This window comes from Artemia franciscana, unplaced genomic scaffold, assembly GCF_032884065.1.
Source record: "Artemia franciscana unplaced genomic scaffold, ASM3288406v1 Scaffold_1830, whole genome shotgun sequence".
Taxonomy (NCBI): Eukaryota; Metazoa; Arthropoda; class Branchiopoda; order Anostraca; family Artemiidae; genus Artemia; species Artemia franciscana.
Genome location: NW_027062976.1, coordinates 63,245 through 87,010, shown reverse-complemented (window position 1 = coordinate 87,010; position 23,766 = coordinate 63,245). Strand labels below are relative to the sequence as shown.

Here is a 23,766-nt window from a genome sequence, read left to right as displayed (position 1 = left end):
CATAAATTTTTACAATTGTACTTCATCAGTGATAGAATTTCTGAATTGAATGCACATTGCGAAATTTCTCCCGACGTTGAAAGGACAATCGTTTCCCAATTGCAACATCTTTTCCCCAAAGATAATAATTTTGTGCAGCTCTTCAAAACACCCATCGATTTGATGCCTACTGATATACATAAAATTGTTATTTCCGCTGACAAAGCGCCTCCTCGCCAGCATGTGCGTAGATACAATGCTCCAACAATCGACAAAGTGGCAATCGCTATGGTCGGTGATCAGTTTTTACCTCGAGATATTATTCTTCATCAGCGAAACGCTCAGTTGGTAAGAATTGCTGAAAGTCATCGATGCTACGCCCTAGAATATCCTATCATTTTTTGGATGGAGCCGACGGCTATCACTTTAATATTAAATTGATAAATCCAGCCACTAACAAAGAAATGAATAAGACATAGTGTTTTACATATATAGATTGTTGAGCTTTAGCATGCTTGGCAAGTAAAGATTTTTCCAAGTGTCAATGTTAGAATGAACATCGACAAATGGAAGAATAAAATTTAATTAATAGAAGAAACTAAAAAAAAAACTAAAAAATAATAAAAACTAAGAAAAGAAAAAACTAAAAAAGAAAAAAAACTAAGAAAGAAACTATATCTACATATATAAAAATAAGTTGTATATATGTGAGAAGTCCCTTTCTATTATTTATGTATTGCCTTATATTATATTCTATAATATAACATACACTATACGCCATAGCTATACGACATATAATTTTACGACAGGCTGACATCCTCGAATTCTTGTTTACCCATTATTTACCAGTTTATTTTTAGACGGGTAACCTTCACCTATGATCAAGTTCAACAGGCTGACACCTTCAAACCCTTGTTTATCCATTTTTATTTGTCTACCCGTATTTACCTTGAGCGTTCGATAACCTTCAACCTATAGTCAAACTCAAAGCTTTAATTTATTACAAAACCGGACCAGAGAGGGCCCCTTAAAAGCGAATGTTAGAACAATATTCGAGGAGTTCTGATTCACAATTTCTGGACGACAGATAGATATAACAACCCTGCTACTTATATTTGGCTTATCGTTTTTCCTCTTGGACCAGCATTCTTTCTTGGATACTAGCTTTTCAATTAATACGAGGGACAGCCTGTCGTGTGTATTTACAAGAGTTAACGTAAGTTTTTTTTATTTTCCAGATTTATATTTCTTCGCCCAAGCAAGGACTTTTCATCAACGAGAAAGAACTCTCCAGCTCAACTTCTTTCCACTTTATATTTCTTTATCTGTTTTTTACATACTCCTTCTAAAATAAAATTCCTTGTCTTGAGAGATTGTGACTTATAATAGGACTTAGGGAACAGATAGACTGTTGCCATAGTAGATAGAAAAGTGAACCTATTCGCACATTGAATACTAGTGACACGCTACCATAATTCAAAGCACTAGTATTCGCTTACTCACCCTATAGGGTGAAACCTTACAAAGTGGTGGCAGCGGTGTTCTTTTCTGCTCTATGGTGGCATTCTTACTGTTTTCTATCTATTTTTTTCATTTGATTTTTCCCCCTACAATTTTTCTTCGCCCGAGTCGGCTCATTTTAGCAAAGGAGACTCCCATATTCCTATCTATAAGCTAGAATTTTCTTGTCTATAGACTAATGTACTAGTTTCACCAAGTACGATAAGTTTTTCCTCATTAATTTATGAGTTTAGTCTCTTTGCATTATCCATAGATCATTTTTTTTTTGCATTTTCTTTACTGTCTGTAACATCAATAGATTTTATTGACTCATAAAATTAACACAGCATACCTGTCTCCTAATAAATTTTATTGCTTCTTGTAAAGATTTACGATGTCCACCGGAAATTCAAGTAACCCGACAAATATCCCAGATAATTCTCAATTAGCCTATCAACAGGTCCCTTCTCAAATAACCCATCAGATGGTAGTTGACCCTTTTTCACACATTCAAACTTTAACAAAACTATCGGAAGTAAAGACTTGGATAAGACAACTTAAAAGCATGAAAGCTACTCTAAAATGGGACGAGGATTATACTTTAGTTATGGCATCAAACACCTGTAGAGGAATTTTCCAGCGGTATGTGGACGAAATAATTGAGTCGGGAAACACTTTTACGCTTGACGACCTATGCGAAAAATTGTTAAGAAATGTAGGTGCTAGAAAAACCCCTCGGCAATGTCTGCAGGCAATAGTAGAAATGAAGCAAAAACCAGAGGAAGCTGTCTTTGAATTTTATATGAGATTAAAAACGGGAAAGATAGATTATTGTAAAGCAGAAGGGTTAGACAACTCAAAAAGTATAGATGCATTTGCCTTAGTCGATTCAATTGTTCTGCAAGCGTTCGAGACGGGGCTGCGGAGTGAGCTCCAAGAAGCGGTTAGGTTAAGACAAGATGATTATGATAATCTAGACGAAGCACTCGAAATCGCCCAAACTATCGAGTCAGTAAAATCTAGCCTCAGATCTAACAGCCAAATGGACCAATTTGAATATCTTACGGCAGGGGTCGCAGAAATAAATATTAATAGAACCAGAACTCCCCATGGGCAAGCAGGAAGGGCTGCCCGTGGTAATAACTTTTCAAATCAATACAATTCTTACCAGCAGGGTCCACGCCAGATGACCCGGCACTCAAATACGAGGAATACCTTTTTTCAGTCTAGAAATTATCAAGGGCCACGGGGATTGCATTCACAAGGTCCAGGGAGGCACTATGAAAGAGATCCCAGAGATAGCTATAATTATTCTAGGCCTAGAAGTCATTTTGATCAAAGAGGCTGTTCTACTCCACATTTTAGAGGTCGACTTAATTCAGGGCTCAATTATGAAGAAAATAGATATTTTGTTAGGAGCGACCCGAATAGGAATGGTAATTACCACGGTGCTTTTAACTCACACCGAGGATCGCAGTTTAGTGGTGGTCGTTCCGATTTAGCTTTGAATTCCCCTTCGCGAAATAATTATGAGGGCAGGTTTGAAGGTCAGAGAGGTCGAAATTCTAATCGGTCTCAACAACAGATTGGTAGAGGTCGCGGACAGATGAGGGGTCAGAATAGTTATCGTGGGATACCTGCACCAGAGCGTAGAAATGCCCGTTTTCAGGAAAATCACCGAGAAGCTGGTTTTATGGCGGAGAATTATGACGATCCGAGTTTACCTTTCAACCGTTTTGAAGATACAACCAATTACAATGAAGATCAATCTTCCCCCTTAGACGGGTCTTTAAACTTGAACGCCAGGTTCCGGCACTAACGGTGGAACCGGCATTTTCCCCTTCAAAACCGTTAGATGTTTGTTTTGTCAGTTATATAGCTAGAGACCAAAAGCGAAAACTCGAAAGTCAAGGTTTTCCATTTTTACACAAGGTTAAAGTCAATAGCCTAGACATTTTTTGTTTTGTTGACACGGGCTGCAGTCGATTATTAATTGGGTATGATTTATTCCGAAAAATTCTTCCAGCACAAAATTTAATATTCACTGGTTCAAGGGTAAAATCACTTTCTGGAGATTTTCTTGATGTCGCAGGAGAAACGGAAGTACTCATCACTATACCAGGTTTTCGCCCAGTTCACTGGCTAGCTCTTGTAATTCGTGGATTATCGTTCGATGTAATGTTAGGGTACGATCTTTTGCGTCATTTAAATTGCTACCTTGAAATGGCCACTCATACGATTCTTCCTAATGATCCTTCAATTTCGTTCCCAGATGAAATGGACTTTGCATTTTTCAGTTCTGAAAATTTGGCTCGTGGCTGTATTACATTGGCTAAGAAGACATCTATCCCTCCTCGTTCTATGGTCCTCTTAGATTGTCGTGCTAGGCCAATGGGTCAGGAGCTTCCTGCAGGAGCAGCAATTCTTTTCACTCCAGCAAAAGAAGAATCATCATTACATCCTTATGCTCTCGAGTACTCCGGGAATAGGTTTCTTATTCCGTATTTCAACAATAGTGGGGACGTTAGAGAAATTTCTAGGAGAGAGGTTCTTGGTTGCTTTCAGGAAATCGACGACAATAGCCTTAACCAAGCTTTTCCACTGGAGGAATTTTGGAAAGAGGGAGACCTTATTCTGGCCACTTACACAAATTCTGAAAACACATCGAAAATAGAAGAACAAATTGACAAGGTAAAGTTGGACCATTTGGATCAAAAACGAAAGGAAAAATTACGGAGGCTATTGGAAATGTACGGGAGAATGTTCGCACAATCAACCTACGACGTTGGTCAAAATAACATTATGGAAGCAGAAATTGACATCAACCCCGACGTACCAATACACAAGGTTAAGCAGTTCAACCTCCCATTGCTACAACAAAAGGCCTTAGAATCCCATGTTCAGGCTATGTTAAAGGCGGGCATTATCAAGCCAGGAAGAAGTCCTTACCAGTCTCCAGTTTTTATCATCGCAAAACCAGTTAATGGCGTCATTCCAGAGCGCAGTCAACTGGACGTAACAAATTCTAGATTCCTGATTGATGTCCGAAACGTGAATCAAGCTATACGTCGATCAGCGTGGCCTCTGACAAGGGCAGATGACATCTTTAGCACCCTAGGTTTGTCCGGAGCTCGTTTCATCTCTATTATCGACGTGTCGCATGGATTCTACAATGTCAATCTTCACGAAAAGAGCAAGAAATATTTTAGCTTCTCTTCCCCAGTTACAGGTCAACAAATGATCTTCCAGCGACTTCCACAAGGAGCGTCTCCATCTCCGCAAATTTTTCAGGAATTTATGTCTATTCTGTTCGAGGGAATGCAATCTTTTGTACGTTTTTACATCGATGATCTGGTAATCTTCAGCCAATCCAAAGACGAGCATCTCACTCACTTGGAAAAGGTATTTCAGAGATTGACAGAGCAGAACATACGAATAAAAAGCACAAAATGTCAATTTTTCACAAAGAAAGTTTCCTTATTGGGTTTCATCATCACACCAGAAGGAGTGAAACCACAGGAGAGCAAAATCAGAGAAATTGTACAGTTGAAACCTCCACGCAACATCAAGGAACTTCGTAGTTTTCTCGGACTCACTGTATTTTACCGAAGATTTTTCTTGAACTATGCTAAATTGACCTCCTGTTTTACACGGCTGCTTCACAAGGACACAAAATGGGAATGGGAAGAGGAGCAGCAATCCTGTTTCAATCTTCTGAAGGAAGAAATCTCTAAATCAGTCTTCTTGAAGTTTCCTTACCATGACGGCAGACCATACTACATCATTACAGACAGCAGCAAGGACGTATCCGCCAGCGCTTTGTTACAAAAGGACGACGACAACAGGTGGCGACTGATTTCCACACACTCAAGAGTACATAGTCTAGCGATGAGTCGATCTTGCAACTTCACTAGAGAACTTTTCGCAATTGTTGATGGATTAAAGAGATTTTCTTACGAGATTTTTGGAAGAGAAACTTATATACTGACAGACTGCAAAGCCATAACTTACATGCAGAAGTCAAGAGATGTCGACTCGAAACTTTATAGAATCAGTGTCATGTTGTCAGACAAAAACATAAAATGGCTCTATATTAAGGGGAAGCTCAACCCAGTTGATGTATTAAGCCGACCACCAGACGACACGCTTCTTCAAACTCGTCTTTTCTCACTCGCGGAGGAAGAAGCAGAGTTTATGGCAGCGACGGTACAGACAGAACCAACGTCGATGAATTCAACTTCGCCGAAAGGAAGTTTAGACTTTCTAGGTTTGGAAGGTCAACAGATTAGGAAGTATCAGATGAATGACGTAGAATTAGCACCAATTATAAGCTTAATGCTTCAGCATGGGACAAATGATTACGCGAAATTTGAATTTAGTAGCACAAATGGGGATGCCCTGCAAAGACAGGAAGACCGGGACGCCGGGTTGAGATTTAATGAAGATAGAAATGGCAAAAATAGCCATATTACAGTTAGTCCACAGGACCTTGACTCCTTAGGAGAGGCTGCTAGTCTCCAAGACCAGCCTGATTATATTGATACTCCGGAAAGAAATGAGAAATTAAATAATATGAAAGGAAATGAATGTATATTTATAGATCCACAAATAAATCCAAGAAAGCTTGAAAAGTTGCTGGAAAAGTGGAATATTGTGCCATGGCTGCAGAAGGAAGTTGACAGGCTCATTTTGTGGGAGAGGATCTTGTATCGAATGCCGCCACCGGAAGAAGGCAGAAAATCAAATGCGCAAAGTTTACAACTGATGATTCCTAGGTGCCTGATTTCTGGTGTTTTACAACTGTCGCATTCACATGTCCTCATGGCCGCCCACCATAACGCGGAAAGAAGCCTAGTCAAACTAAGGAATTTCTGCTATTTCGACAAGATGTCGACACATATGAAGAATGAGGCTCAGAATTGCCATATTTGCATACGTAGAAATATTACCCCCAAAGTTGTGCCCGAGCTACAAAAGAATGTCTCCGCTGAAATAAGCTTTGAAAAATGGTGTTTGGACACTTTAGGTCCTTTGCCTTTGTCTGGAGACAACAAATATGTCGTTGTCTGCGTAGATGTCCGTACTTCCTTAGTTGTCTTAGAACCCGTACCTGATGTTACTTCAGAGACTATTTGTAAATTTTTACTGCGTCGCGTTATTTCTTATTTTGGAATGTTTCGTTTTCTATTGACGGATTGTCACGCGGCTTTCCGCTCAAGTCTTTTCAAACGACTCATGAGTTTCTTGAAGGTGAAGAAACTCTTCACCAGTTTTCGGGCTCCCTCCACGAATGGAGCAGCAGAGAATAAGGTCAAACTCTGCAAACGTCTAATTTGTAAATATATTGATGTAACTTCAGGATCCTGGAGTGAATTTATTTATCTGTGTCAATTTATTTTAAACAGTTCGATCAGTCATCCAAGAGGGTTCTCGCCCTATGCCTTAGCATTTGCTCATGAACCTATTAATCTCCTTGATGTGCAGATCTCACGACCTCGACTCCAGGTATATCAAGATGACGAGGACTATGCAGTCCAGCTTTTGAAGGAAATTTTCACTACCTACCACATTTCCAGTAAGGTCCTCCTACAAGAGCGAGGAAGACAGGCAGAACAGTTTAATAAGGGTTACACCAAGGTCCCTTTATTATCTTTTGGAAGCATAGTCTACATCAAAGATGACACAATGAAACCTGGTACCCCAAAGGGCGTTAGTTTTTGATATATCGGTCCATACTGTGTTTTGCAAGAAATGCATAAAAATGTTTTTCTTTTGCAGTCCTTACAGGAACCTTATAAAAGGAGAATGGCAAACATCCGGTTACTTAAAGTTGTTGATGAGAGTCAAGTATTCCTCTCAAAACATCCAATATTTTCTAAGGGGATGGAGAAAGCCTTCCCAAGTCAGACGGAGCCGAGTAGTTCTTCTAACGGATCTACAACAAATCCAACAATGAGAAAATTCGCGCTGCGCTCTGGAAATATATTTTCAAGAAAGCCAGAGGACACTAGACAACAACAAAATAATTTAAATAACACCGATAAAAACATCCAAATGGCACAGGATAGCATCGACACCCGACCCCCAGCCCAGAACCAAAATTGGGAGATTCCATCGCAGTCAGAATGCAGTCCACAATCAAACTCTAGTCTTTTCCACAGTATGCGCGAGGATAAAGGAGAAAAGTCAGACGAGTCTGTGGACGGTCCAGATGAACCCACTATCTGTCAGGAGAAAGGGTTACCCATTGTCGAAATGGACGATACGGGAACAACTTCAACCCCTAATCGACCTAAGCGAGGTACATATAAACCGGCTGGCTTCTACAAGCTTAGTCCTGTCTCAATACGAGGTCGTCGATTCTGAGAAATAGTCTTGGTTGTTGTTTTACTCTCATGTCATTTATTAGTAGGTTAGGGGTAGGTAATTGGTAAAGGAAAAAAAATTCTGTTGGTTTTTCGCATTAGTTCACTAGTCAACTGTTCAGAGAATGGCTAGAAAAAAGTCCGAATACTCACTAGGTCAATTTTTATTGAAGATTGTTCATTCAGAGTTCCATAATACCACATTTCCAAAGTATGGTGACTTGGTTTCACATTTAAATCCTTGTATTAGTCAACGCTCTTGAAGAAAAGGGTTAAGTCGGTGCCTAGTTTATTGGGGCCCTAAAACGATTTCCTTCATTGCAGGACTCTCGGCAATCGCACAACTCTTTTCTGTGGAATGTGGTCAAAATGGCTCTTTATCCTTCTCGTCTCAGAGGTATCCGGCTCTGTCAAAGATCGAACTAAAAGTTTTGTGTCACAAGGCATGGCTTTCCGTAAGGTAGGAAAAATGACCCCTACTAGCGGAAATTATAAACTCATTATTCACGTCAATATTTCGCAAATTAACGAAGGGTTAGATGCAATCGGAAATAAAATAAGCAATAGTACAAATGAAATGTTGGAACAATTATCCTTTGGTTTAAACCCACAAGGATTAAAATCACCTGCACCAACAGCCAAACGCTTGTTCGAGCAATTCCACGAAAGTCAAATTTTAGGATCCCAATTAACTAACTGGCCTAGATTCCGCAATGAATTTGCACAGAGGGTCATCACCAAACGCAACTCTTTGCTGGTCGAGGTCCAGCTGGCTGAAAAAGTCTTAAATAGCATTAGATCTCTTATGCAAGTGAAAAGAAATAAAATTCCCAGAAGTTTAATACCTGGTCTTGGCAACATCATAGGTTATGTCGCTGGATTAGCCACTGATAGTCAGGTTCAGGAGGTACAAGAACAACTAAAGGACATAAAGAAAACAAATGACAAAGTTTCACATTTCTTAACCTCAGCAACTAGCATTATCCATTCTTTAGAACAGGATGTCGTAAGGGTTCAGGAGGACACTTTTAACATAGTTAATGAAACTCTCCTAGCTTTCCAAAAATCAATAATGGACAACCAAAAAGAAATAGTTAGCAATCTAGTTTTCGGAGTTGCATCACTCCAAACAAACTTGGAACGTGTCGCATGGCATTTAACTGCAGAAATCCGCAACCTGCAACATCGGTTATACGAAATTTTACATGCAGTTATGACTACATCCCTAAAAGGTTTTCCGGTGCAGCTATTAGACCCATCCGATTTAAGTCAAATTCTGACTAATATTGTCCAATCCCTCCCAAATCCCTATGCGCTAGCCATTTCTTCTAATGAAAATCTTTTGGACCTGGTTAAAATTGTAAAATGTGAACTCATGTCAACTTCAGAACAGTTAATAGTTGTGTGCTATTTACCACTGAATCGAATAGGCAGTGAATTTAACTTGTATGAAACAATATCAGTACCGTACAGAATAAGTGACTCCCAACATTATATTAAAACTCAACCTTCTTCCGACTTTTTTGCTGTAACAAATGATGCTGATTCATACCTGTTATTGAACCGTTATGATTTAGAATTTAATTGTGTATCCTATAAACAGAAAACCATTTGTGATAGCCATATAGTTCTGAGAAAAGCTAGCTTCAAATCATGCTCATATGCTGCTTTTACAGAAGATACAAGTGCAATTAACCAGTTATGCGAAAGGAAGGTAACAGCGTTCTCCTCGCCATTTGCAGCTGTTTTAGACCAAGACACCTATGTCTTTGCAAGCCCTACGTCAGGACCAGTTACCCTGAATGTTGTCTGTCCTGAATCAAATTTATTTTTAACTAATCAAACTTATAAACATTATTCAATCAACGTTAGTGAGGCCCAAGTTTTTTCTATCAACAGTGAGTGTAAAATTAGTCATTCGTCTTTTATAATTCAAGATTTTTATAGCCCTGTCACTTCGTTTCTTGCCAAATCTTTTTCGCCCGTATCAGAGGTGGAAAAGCTTATTTTACCATTAGATCAAGTTACGTCAAAATTTACCATTAAAGAACTGAATGAGTACTGGCAAGAAAAATTAATATCAAAAACTAATAGAATTGACAAAACTATTGAACTTCCACTCGAACTCTTTTTGACGGGCGAACCAACCAGTACTCATCCACCGTCATTAACACCAATTTTTATACTCTTAACTATATTAACAATTGCAGTTATTTTATGTATGTGCATATCTCTGCATTTATACAGAGAACTTAGTAAATATTCTGATACAATGTTTATGCCTATCCAAAATCTGAGGGAAGAAATTCCTCCAGAAGAAGGAGCCTTGTGAAAAATTTATCTTGTGACTAAATGTTCAAAAGGGGTTGATCGAAACTGAAGAAAAATTTGAATTTTTAGCTGGGAGCCTACTATACATAAATAAACATTAAATAAGGTTTCAGGGAGGAATTTGGAAATAGAAAACAATTACTTCGATATTATCTCCCCCCCCCTTCATATTCATTACTTGCTCTTCATAGCTTAGCCTAAGTTATTAAATTTCCCACGAGGGGTATTTACATTCTTCAAAGTCGAGTGATTGACAATTAAGGGTTATTCAAGAACCTCATTGCAAAAAGGGACGTGCTACCGTTACCTGGCAAACGAAAAAAAATGCACCCCTCGGCAAAGCAGTCGATATATTATGTGGTTAGTCAACCCTATATTTTGACACCATATACAGATTTGCATAAAACCCTTTCTGTCTGCTCAGGCATGCCGAGCTTATATGACATAACAAAGGGGTCAACACTCTGACGAATAGTACGTAAGTATAAATATACCACAATCGGGAATTTTCATAACTAGACTAAAAGAAGTATATTCGTAGAAAATTTTTTTACCGAAGTATTTCAAACTCTTACGAAAAGTTCATATCAGTAAAGATATTTGGGGTATTGCACCAGGGAGATTCATTTAAAATTCAGCTTCGAATAACCACTAACGTTAGTAAAATTTGTGTAGTGTACCGATTTTAAAGAAAAGAAAAAAAAGAACCCTTGAAAAAAAGAAGACACGGAAAAAAAAGGAGAACGCTTGAAAAAAAAAAACAAGACTGGAGAAAAAAAAAAGGAAAAAAGAATGATAACTCCGGCGATCCAAGGAAAAAAGAAAAAAAGGAAACAAGGGATAAACAGATTTTTTATCATCTAATTCAATTATTTCTTGATGTTCCTTGTGAAAGAATTTTGTTTTGTCAAAGATTTTTGTTCTGTTAAAGATTTTGTTCTGTTAAAGATTTTGTTCTGTCAAAGATTTTGTTCTGTCAAAGATTTTGTTCTGCCAAAGATTTTGTTCTGTCAAAGATTTTGTTCTGTCAAATATTTTGTTCTGTCAAAGATTTTGTTCTGTCAAAGATTTTGTTCTGTCAAAGATTTTGTTCTGTCAAAGATTTTGTTCTGTCAAAGATTTTGTTATGTCAAAGATTTTGTTATGTCAAAGATTAAGTTCTGTCAAAGATTCAGTAGTGCTCACTTTATGTATTTGTGCAGTGTTAATCCTTGACGAGTCAATACAAGAACCAATGTTTTTCGTAGCTTTGCCTTAGTGATGGTATATCATTGTATAACCATATATTATAGGCTGTGTAATGAGTTCTTGTTCGACACAAGTTTAAATTCTAAAGTTGACATAAGTTCACGCACAAATCAAAGTGACCAACTTATAGAGCAAATAATATTAAGGGAAGAAATGGATAAACATGATGACATCTTAAATCACTTTACTAATATATCGTACCTCTCTTATAATTATTCCAAAACTATATTGAATTCCCTTGGACAATGTGCAAAAAAAAAAAAAAAAAAAAATCAAAAAAAAAAAAATTCTTTTTCGTCGTGTTTTTATCATTTTCTGTTTGTTTATTTTTCATGAAATCTTTCATTTCTTGAAACCTGATGGGTTAGGGTGTTATAGATATTTTTTTCCAGAAACTTCGATCTTTAGTGTTTAATGTTCAATGTTTTATACCCTCTATTTTTCAGATTCTTCTCGTATAGTAGATACCAAGATGATACAAAATTACACCAGAATAGTTTTCAACAACACAAAGGCGGCTTGTTGGTGTAGCACCGAGCCGTGCTTTTTCGAAGCTGGGGAGTATGTGAGAAGTCCCTTTCTATTATTTATGTATTGCCTTATATTATATTCTATAATATAACATACACTATACGCCATAGCTATACGACATATAATTTTACGACAGGCTGACATCCTCGAATTCTTGTTTACCCATTATTTACCAGTTTATTTTTAGACGGGTAACCTTCACCTATGATCAAGTTCAACAGGCTGACACCTTCAAACCCTTGTTTATCCATTTTTATTTGTCTACCCGTATTTACCTTGAGCGTTCGATAACCTTCAACCTATAGTCAAACTCAAAGCTTTAATTTATTACAAAACCGGACCAGAGAGGGCCCCTTAAAAGCGAATGTTAGAACAATATTCGAGGAGTTCTGATTCACAATTTCTGGACGACAGATAGATATAACAACCCTGCTACTTATATTTGGCTTATCGTTTTTCCTCTTGGACCAGCATTCTTTCTTGGATACTAGCTTTTCAATTAATACGAGGGACAGCCTGTCGTGTGTATTTACAAGAGTTAACGTAAGTTTTTTTTATTTTCCAGATTTATATTTCTTCGCCCAAGCAAGGACTTTTCATCAACGAGAAAGAACTCTCCAGCTCAACTTCTTTCCACTTTATATTTCTTTATCTGTTTTTTACATACTCCTTCTAAAATAAAATTCCTTGTCTTGAGAGATTGTGACTTATAATAGGACTTAGGGAACAGATAGACTGTTGCCATAGTAGATAGAAAAGTGAACCTATTCGCACATTGAATACTAGTGACACGCTACCATAATTCAAAGCACTAGTATTCGCTTACTCACCCTATAGGGTGAAACCTTACATATATGTATGTTTGTTTGTTTGTGGGTTTGCATTTGACGTCATTATAAGTATATGAGGCTTTGTATATAACGTCATTAGAAGATAACACTACATATCGGGACACCGGGACACAAATGACGACCGGGACACAGGGATTATAAATGACGACCGGGACACTTAAAGAGAAATTACAGACCGGGACACCGGGACACAAATGACGACTGGGACACCGAGACAGAGGGAATATAAATGACGACCGGGACACTCAAAGAGAAATTACAGACTGTGATACCGGGACACAAATGACGACCGGGACACAGGGAATATAAATGACGACCAAGACACAGGGACATAACTACAACGGGGACGCCGGGGGCACAGGGGTATATATAAATGACAACGGGGTCCACATTGTAAGTCAAAGTTTTCTCTTCAAAGAGAATGGAGGAGACCAAGAACATCAGAAAAAGACTACAAAAGTCAAAATACCTTCATTGAAGAGAAAAGGAATTAAAAACACCAACTCTCTTTTAACCCCACCTAGCTTCCTTTACTGGCTGGCTTTGGGATAATATTTTGAAAAAGATAAAATCGCGGGGAGGAAAAATTTAAAATGGTGAAAATTCGGGACAAAATGAGAGAAAAACGAAATCAAGTGAACGAAAATTGAAATTGGCCGAAAAAACCTTGACAATAGATTTAAATCTGTGTTTTACTTGACAAAATTTAAAAATAGTAAAAAAAAATCTTCTAAAAACTGTTCAATTGAAAGCAGAAAAAAACGAAAATCTTTTAAAATTTGGGACAAATATTAAAAAAGCCAGAATCTGGAAAAAATGAACAGCTTTTAAAACATTTGGACAAAGATTTGAAAATATGTGAATTTCCCCGAAAAGAATTAACAAAAATGAAACATGGAAACTTTAGGAGCTGTCATATAAGGACTAGGAAAGTTTGAATAGCCAAAAGGACCTGGAGGTGACCAAAAACGTCAAGAAAGGAATGGGAAAGTCAAAAGATGGTAAGAGAAGTGTGACAGTATTACAAAAACCCAGATGTGACTGTAGGGGAAGAATAAGGCGAAGAAAGCTAAAAAAAATACTCCTGAATTTGGGATAGCTTATCAAAACAGAAGAAACTAAAAAAAGAGAGGCCCAGAGCAAGTCTGATCACTTTAAAAAAAAAATCAGATGGGACTAGAGGAGGTTTGAAGAGAGAAACAAGGTCGGAAAAGGACTATGAAAGTCAGGATAGCCTGCGAAAAGTAATGGAGAACAAAAAATTGGAAAAGGATTAAACCAAGTAGTAAGGCTGTAAAAGAATTCAAAAGATGGCAAATGAAGTAGAGGTGAGACTAAAAGAAAGTTGAAGAGACCATGAATATTGGAAAAAGACTATGAAGTTTGAATAGGCTAATACAAGCTGTAAAAAAAAAAAAAAAAAAAAAAAAAATCCAATTTTCTTTACTTCAGATTACTGGTATTTCTTTCTGACCATTTTTAATCTGTTCCCAATTTATTACTTCTTTTGAGACGTTCTTGGTGCCCTCTAGCCTTCTTATATCTCCTCTGGCCTTGTCGTTTGTCATTTTGTTTGATGGTTCTACAAATACTTTCAACCTATTCTAGGGGGTTGAGTGGTACGCTATATAACAGTTCATAAAGCTATTTTAAAATTGATAGAGGTCTATCGCTTCTGATGCTCATCCTCGCCAGACATCAATATATATGTTAAAAATTTAAGATTTATGAGCTAAAGTTTTTTCCAGTTTACAACTATGGGTACAAAAGCAGGAACAATCAAAATGTAAGTAGCTTTATGCCCAAAATTGTGGTAGAAAATCGGTAATACTTCATGTTTCTATCAGGTCTTCTCCAATAATCTTCCGCCAAAAGCAAGAAAACAAAAATGATGATCTATCGACAACTTTTAAAACCTGCCTAAAAAAAAGAGCTCCCAATTTTCTTTTATTATAATTTTTTTTTTTTTTTGGCTAGCCAAATACTGAAATTTTAGCTGAAAAGATAATTATTAGATAGCAAATATATTTAAAAGAATAAATCAAAGAAGTGTCTAAGGGTAGAAGCATCTAATGGGATGAGGGGGCAATTGCTCCCCTGAATTTCGAAAAATACCTTTTTTGCTTCTTTTTCCACACAGTACGACAAACAGCAAAGTTATCCCCCTCCCAAACTTTGGAGATTACAAGGAGGTGCTTCAAGTATTTGAAAAGTATCAGAAAAATACAAATATTTAGAAAATATATGTTTTTTTAAATAACACTGCATGCATAGCACAGAAACAACTGAAAAAAAAACGCAGCTAGCACCGTCTAATGCTGCTCAATATTATCACCATAAAGCTAATCTAGGACGTGAAATGGAGGGTTAGGGGCCAACCATCCTCTGCTTTCACACAACCTTCCTGCTGACCTTCTCCAGATTTCTCCAGGTATCCATTTAGATGGATACCAATCCTTCACTGGCATCAATGGTATCAATTTCTCGAAGTACTTCAGTGTTTCAAAAATTTTATCCATATTTTATTTTTTCATTTCACCCAATAGTAGCTTTATTTGCTGGTTTAAGAACAACGTACCGTGTGTATCTGGTTCTAATTGTTTACATCTTAGAAATAATCTATGCATTATTTCATTGTAATTACGCAAAACCAGTGGTCTAGTCGAATGAGACGAGAAAATGTGTAATATACAAATTGCCTCTCCAGTCCTAAACGCAGATGTAAAGATCAATCCCAGCCTTAAGCTCGTTTAGAAGATAAAAACAAAGTGCACGTTTTAAACTAGATTAAATAGTTAAGAGTTTTCTAAAATGAAAGCAAAGAATGGCATTAAATCTCAAAGCAGAGAGAAATTGGTTCGCAAATGAGGATGCCTAAAACTCAATACCCTTCTCTTGACGCTGAAGTTTTGACTACTGTTCCCGAATCTTTAAGAACGAATGCTCGACCAAAAGAGTCGTTAAATTAAAATGACTTAAAATCGTTAAATCAATGGACTTAAAACAAAATTTTCTCTCTTTATATTCCTTTCAGGGATCAGTATATCCCTTCAAATGAAATGAGAGATTGCTCCATGGAAAGGAAAAAACAACCACAAAAACAGCTCCCAGGGAGTCCCCTATCCCCTCCCCAACAACTTTTGTGTACTATCATGTAATTTTTCAAATTTCTTTATATTTTAAAATAAATCCCCACCCTTCAGATTCTGCAAAAAACCTTAGAAAATTTTGCTTTTAGGGTATTAAAAAAAATACTTTCAATTTAATGTGCTTTGATATTTCAAGCAGAAATCGTATGACGTATTCCCTCCCCTCAAGAATCTTCCTTCCTTAATTGTATGTCAAAGTTTTCTTGTCGAAGAGAGTTGAGGAGACCAAGAACATTGGACGAAAGTCAGGATAGCTTCACTGAATTTAGAAGGAATCAAAATGTTATAGCTCTCTTTTAAAAAGACTAACTCTATTTTAGGAACTCAGAACTTGCTTTACTTACATAGGAGCAAAAATTTCGCTAAGACAAAATCATGTGACAAAAAATTTAAATTTCGAAAACCTTGGGACAAAATTAGAAAAAAAAAATAAAATCAGGAGAGCAAAAGTTGAAACTGTCAGAAAAACTTAAACAATAGAATTAAATCTGTGGTTTGACTTGACAAAATTAAAAATGGTAAAAACTTTCCCTCCAAAACTATATAATGCAAAGCTTAAGCACAAAACTAAAAAAGCAAAACACATCGATAAAAAAAATGACAATCTGAAAAATTTAAAAAACAAAAATCTAGCAAAAACGAACATGTTTGAAAACACTTGAACAACAATCTGAAAATATATGAATTTTCTCAGAAAAAATTAAGATTTGTGAAAACATGAGAAGCTGCCGGATGAAAAGGCTGAAATAGTCTAAAAGAGCTGGAGGTGATTAAGGACGTCAAAAAAGGACTCGGAATGACCGAAGACAGTATAGGAGGTCAAACGACGTTATAGTAAGTCAAATATGACTTTAGTGGTAGGATCGGACTAAGAAATTTGGAGATATCGGACTAAGAGGAGACCAAAATGTTTCAAAAGGACTACACTGAGTTGCAAGGCTGTGATGGGTGTCAAAAGATGACAAAAGAGGTTGGTTGAGACTAAAGGAGAGTAGAAGTGACCATGAACATTGGAAAAATATGATGTATGTTGGAATAGTCTAACGGAATAATAGTCACGGAATAACCTTAAAAAAGCTGGAGGAGACCAAGAACGTCAGAAAAGAATAAGAGCAACTCGAAGAGAGCAAAGGAAATTATAAACAACGAAGGAAGATGATTGGGGTTAAAGGAGGTGGGAGGAGACCTAGAACATCGAAAAGGGACTTCGAAACTTTGAATAGTACTAGAGATTATAATACATAATTTAGAAGCAAATATAAGAAAAAAACAATTTTTTATTATAAAATTAAAAATTCAGATAGAAAGAAAGCCAGCCAGATGCCAGTGAAGGAAGTAAGAAGCCATGACATTAAGTTAGTTGGTGTTAAAGGAGAGCGGATGAGAATAGTCTTGCCTGAATTTCATTGTCTTTTCAAATGTTCTTGGTCAGTTTGAATGTTCTTCAGTCCTAAACAACTTCCTTCGCCATCTTATGACTTCCTTAACTACCTTATGAGTTGATTTAGTCCTTTTCCGACGTTTTTCGTCTCCACTAGTTTCTATAGGGTCATTCTGACTTTCATAGTATTTTTACAAATTTATTTGTCAATTGTCAAATTTATATCACTGCCTTCTAACTTGCCATAGGACTTTCTGACTTTTTTAGTTCCTTCCATTTTTGGAGGGGCTAACTCAACTTCCATAGTTCTTTTCTGATATTTGGGTCTTCTCCAGCCTCTTTTAGTGTTATCAAAATTAATCTACTGCCTTCCAATTTTCTTTACTGTGTAAGCTGATGGCATTTCTTTGTGACACTCATGGTCTCTTCCAGGGGCTTTTAGGCCATCCCTACTTTTATGTTTCTTTCCTGGCGTTCTTGGTCTCTTCTAGCCTTCTTACATATCCTCTGGTCTTGCCATTTCAATTCGTTTGTTGGTCCTCCAACTTTTTAAAGGCTTCTCTGACTTTCAAAGTCCTTCTGCAACGTTCTTTCTCTTCTTCAGCCTCCTTCAGTCCATCCAATTTTCCTTACTACGATCCGATTTGCTTCAGGTTTTTCTGATTTGTTTTTGCTTCTTTTTATTTTTACATAGGTTATTAAATTTTGCATAGTTCTTATCCGACTTTCTTATTTCAAACTACAACCTAGGATCACACTCGACATTCTTTACTGCCTTCTAACTTTTTCTAATCCTTTCCTGATATGTTTGGTCCCAAGTATGGCAATCCTCAGAGTTACATATTTTGTAATTCGAAAAATCTGGTCAGAATTGGTTTTTCAGTTAGACAAAAAATAAAAAAAAAATCATAATTTACCTGTTTAAAAAACCAATTGAAGCAAATCTTACAGGGGGGCAAACTGTGAAAAAAAAGAGACAATTAAATGTTAGCAGGGGCGTGGGAAGATATTTCATACACATGGGGCATACCGTACGTTTTAGCAAGCGTTACTATCTTAGTAAAAATTCGACAACAACTAAGATAAAATTTGATTTGAAACGAAACATTACTTTAATCAAATAAAAAAAAATAATGCAAGGGCTGAGAGGGCTGAGAGGAGAAAAGGGTATAATTCGAATGGAAAATCATTAGTGTGATCTTGATATTTATATTATTAAAAAGATCAGACAGGGTTATGTATTGTTGTGGGTTGGTGGAGGGATAAGAGAATCCCTTACGCGGCCTTTGTATGAGCGACTTATATGGTAAAAGTAAATTGTGTGAAAGTTCAATCATGGTTTGTTTCACGAACATGAAGTTCTTATGTGTATTTATTGAATTCGTATGGTCAGGGGAAAATCTTACATCATAAACAAAATACTTTTAGGGAGAATTTAGGTTCCTTTTGTAAAGGTGACACTTGGCTTCATTTTTTCCCTTGGCATCTCCTTTGCTAGATTAGTTGGCCTAAAATGTAGCAATGATCAATGTCTTATGCACTTGCAGAATGTTAGAGCATATTGCTGGAATAGACGTCTTCGTATGGTATCCCTATGTTCCAAGCGACCTGGTTACGACGGAAGAATAGCAAAATTTTGGAAGAATAAGAAGATTTCATAAGCTGTTTGCACTCTTCCAAGATGTTATTCTACTCTCCAAATCTAGAGCCCAAGTTTCCATGAGGAGCTCAACTGGCAAAGACACTAGCAACATTTTTGCTTTCTTGTTGGGCCTATTTTCCTCGGATGTGGCAACAGACTTAAAAATGGTAAAACAACTCTTGCTGATTGTTATGAGTTCCTATTCTTCAAATGGATTATTCCATAATTCCTTCCTCATAATTCTCTGGTGAAAAGTGTGCATTAATTTCATGCATTTTAAGACGTCAATCACGTTGTCTTACGTGTCCTTCCCCAAAGGAGATGGCAATAACTATCCTATTGTCTTCCCAATAATTATGTCCCAATAACTCTGTATCTTCAATAACTCTTTCTTTCTTCTTTAAATGTGACTGGTATATTAACACTAATTTTAAAAAATTTGAGGTAATTTTATATGGAACGTAAAAAAAATTCCACCTGATCAGTTTTCTTACGTAAGAGTAAAGAAGTAAAAAAACGAAGTAAGTTACAAAATATTTAACTAGTTTCTGTTGTTTTCTATGTGATGGTTTTTAAGCTCATCTTAGCTATAGATTTTCCTCAATTTCAAGCGTTTTCGAAACCCAACTTAAGGGTTCTAATTAGACCCTCTAGGCGGCCAAGTTGCATCTCAGGATTTTTGGTCCGATTATTCCAAAAGTCATTCTCCAACACAAAGGTTGGAATAATATGAGAAATCGTTTCTGGAAACGATATTTAGTCATTCCAGAAACTTTAAGTCAGGTTATCTCAAATTTTCAATTGAAATTTTCTAATAAATTTAAGATTCCAAGGTGTTGTAGACAGTGGCTTGAAATCTCCCCAATAGGGTTATCTGATATGCTGAGTCTGATGGTGTTATTTTCGTCTACAATACTTGCCATTTTGAGGGTATTTCTCGTCTTTCCCAAACAGCAGGCGAGTTTTCGCAGGCTCACAGCTTTTAAACGATATCTTTAAAACTTAACGTATTTAATTTGCTTGGAATCGCCATACAAAAAAACCAACAATTCTTTTGATGTAGTATGTAGTAGATATTATTAAAACACCACTTTTTAGAGTTTCGGTTACTAGTGGCCCGAGTCAGTTTTTATCTACATTAGCAAAATTCAGTGAAAATTAGAAAGAAGAACTAGATAAAGAAGTGAAAATTCCGACTTAAAGAAAAGGGAAACTTGAGCAAACCGAGGCAAAGAGACAGTTAAATAACTTGGGCATTAAATCGCACTCATCAAGCCATCTGTTCCCCTCCCATCTGAGCAATGAATCACTGCCCTACCTTTATAATAACTAATGCTGACACAGTCTCAGAATTACTATCTACACTTACTGTCTCCTAAATATGTAAACAAGTGTCTTTACGGTAAGATTGTGCATTTTGCTAATTTATTATGTTTGCTTTGTGGCATATGGTTTGTGTAATCGATGATAAAACTATGATAAAAGTCCTCTTCTTAATGTGTAAATTGTAAGATAATCTCAAAAATAGTTGAAACAAATCACGGTACTTGTGTATTATTCAGAACACACTCAGTAAGTGCAGTTAGGCTCTTTCGTGAAACAAACTACGATGCAGGTACATTTTATGAGGAAATTTGGTTCCATAGCCACAAAGACAAAACTCAATTTAGTTTCCGGCGCATGTAGATAGAAGATAGTGTCTGAACAGGGATTTTGAAATGAAGCTATGGGATTTGCCAAATACTGAAAAAGAGGCAATTATATTTTTCCAGGATAAGGGGTTGTTGCCCACAACAAAACAGTGCGTCAATGGATACAACATGACTTTATACTCTTGCGAAAAGGAACATTACGAGAAGGAACGCATAGTGATAAAAGATAATCTAACTTAACTTGCCTTACTGAGTGTGTTCTAAATAATAAACAAGTGCCCAAATTACTTTCTGTACAAGCTTTTCTAACCAATTTCTTTCCATTTTAATTTTCTGCTTCTGAAATATAAGTGTTACGGTGGAATCAAGATAAGCCCACGACAATTTGTAAAACCTGTTTTTTTTTTATCGACAAAAGTTACTATGATTTGACTCGGGGATGAAACGTACCATTGCTATTTATGTGTATCCCTCAACAAAGCAAACAGGTATCTACAACAACAAAATTGTTTTTAGTCTCTCGGATATAGTTGAAAATCAGAACAAATGTTCTGCCTATGAAATAGTTAACGTCATTTATTTTATGTCAAAAATTCAAGTCAAGTCAAGATAAAAAAAAAGTAAAAAAGATCAAAATAAAATTTGTAAATCCCAATATTTTTTTCTAAAAACATCTTTTTTGTTGGAACATATGGAATATGTGGTAATGACAAAGTATTTAAGCAAAACTACAACTTCGTGAGAGGGTGTAAGGAGGGAAGCTTTGAATAGGTTAGGATGAGGGAAGAGTTTACGCTACTGTGGCTTTATTATCAAGTGTGCAAATCGAAAAATTATATCTAAAGTTAAGAAGTGGAAGCAGGGATCACAAAATAGAAAGAACAAGTTAGTTATAAAGGAAATTGTTACACTTAGCTTGTCATATATTGTGCTGGACTTGAAAAGGAGTGAACTTACAATAGGTTGCTCAAATGCTCAGAAAACAGACATAAATTTCTAAATATCCTACAAACATATTTCAGGTTAAGCTATGTAATTTGAGAATTCTTCACAAGAAGCATTTTCAAATTGAGAGTTAAAATAAAGCAAATAATATAAAAGCAAAAATAACGTTACTAGAACCAAGTTAATGTTTTATTTTCTGACCCCGAATGTTTATCTGAATACGGTGGGCGGGGTGTTAGGACCCAAAAAGACATTTTCAAAGCCCTAACAGAAGGTTTTTTAGGATATTTTAAGCTCTAAGTTTGGGGCAAAAGGGCTGCTTTGCCTCATATCTGTAGGTTTTTCGCCTTTTTAGTGATTAGTTTTGACCACTCGGGCTCATTTTAATCCGTGTAGCGCAAAATGTTGATAAATAATAAACTATTAATATTAAAACCCGTAATTGAATATGGCAATAAAATGAAGAAGTAGACTTAAAAATTAGAACACAATTAAAGAACGTGTATGCCTCAAATACTTCATAAAGCAAGATAACGCCCTCCTCGCTCTAAATAGTTTTATTCACGAGACAGATTTTTAGGATTGATTTCTTATTTATTTTAATACCATAGTGAAAGTATCAATATCACAACCTGTGATAACATTTGATGAAAAATACAATAAGGGAAAAATAGAAATTCCGTTGAGAAATGTATTAAGTGATATGCTCATAGGGTGATTTCATTGTATAATTCCAGTAGACTTCGAAAATTAGTTCAGGCAACTGAAAAAAGTGAGAAGAATTCAACAACAATTAGGTAAAACTAGCAACAGTGGCAACAGCGTTAAAGTTTGCTGTTATTTAAGTGCTGCAAAATCGAAAGTTATGCTGGGGTGCACGGTACGTTAAAATTTTTCTTTAAAAACTTGTGCATGAAATATTGTCATATATCGGTGAGTTGTTACATATTTATTAACGCGTATCCATATTTGTTTGTCATCTTGGGAAACTTTTGAATATCTTCCGTTGGATTTTAACATTTCAGGGCATGGTAATACACACGATTCATTGATTCTTTTTATTAAGTGGTTCAATATTGGTCCAAAGATTTTTTTTTTTTTTTTTTTTTTTTTTTTTTTTTTTTTTTTTTTTTATAAGAACGTGTCATTTATCAAATTAGCTGGGTAAAATGTGGCTAAAATAGGTGTTGGAACCTTAAAATCATTTTTGGGTCGCTAAATTTGTATATGTTGCTAAGGTTAGCAAATGATCTGATAAATGTGAGTATGTCTAATAAAGAAATTTGGTCACAACCTTCTTCCGACTAGTAGAAAGTTATCAGATACAGCCTCAAAAGTGCATTTCACGTTATTGTTTTTGATTTTTTTTTTTTAGCTAGAGTTAATTTATTAACTCAATTTATTAATATTAATGTGATAATTTATTAATATGAGGGGCTCACCTCCTTCTAATACCTTGCTCTTTACGCTAAAGTATTTTTAGTAATTTCAACTATTTATTCTACGGCTTTTGTGATTCAGGGGTTATTCTTAATGAGCTGGGACAAAACTTAAGCTTTAGTGTAAAGAGAGAGGTACTGACGAAGGGGTGAACTCCCTCATATATGTAATAAAAACATGAGAATACAAAAATTCGTTACGTAAGCTAATTTGTAAGTTATGCATATGTTTTACTAATAAAAACAATCGCAAAAAATTGAATGTTCTAGTTGCCTTTTTAAGTAGCCAAAAAAATCGGAGGGCAACCAGGCCTCCTCCCCCGCTCCTTTTTTCACAAAATCATTCGATCAAAACTATGAAAAAGCCATTTAGCAAAAAAAAAAATATGCACATTTTGTTTTAATTGTTCATCCGCGGAAAGCCACAGTCAAAACATGCATTAATTCAAAAACGCTCAGAAATTAAATAAAAAACAAGTATTTTTTAACGAAAAAGTAAGGAGCTGCATTAAAACTTAAAACGAACAGAAATTACTTCGTATATGAAAGGGGCTGCTTCCTCCTCAACGCCCTGCTCTTTACACTAAAGTTTCTCACTGTTTTAAAAAGTAGAGTTAGGAGAAAGAGTCAAACTTTAGCGTAAAGAGCGGGGCGTTGAGGAGGAAGCAGCCCCTTCCGTATACGAAGTAATTTCTGTTCGTTTTAAGTTTTAATGCAGCTCCTTACTTTCCGTTGAAAAAACTTGTTTTTTTT

At 36.1% G+C, this 23,766-nt stretch overlaps 1 long non-coding RNA gene across 1 annotated transcript; it reads left to right on the top strand.

Annotated features, from left to right (window-relative positions):
• The first annotated feature begins 691 nt into the window (after positions 1–691).
• Positions 692–12,061, top strand: LOC136042713 (uncharacterized). Its single transcript, XR_010621396.1, has 2 exons — positions 692–1,195; positions 11,870–12,061. It is a non-coding gene; the product is annotated as an uncharacterized LOC136042713 (long non-coding RNA).
• The last annotated feature ends 11,705 nt before the right edge of the window (positions 12,062–23,766 follow it).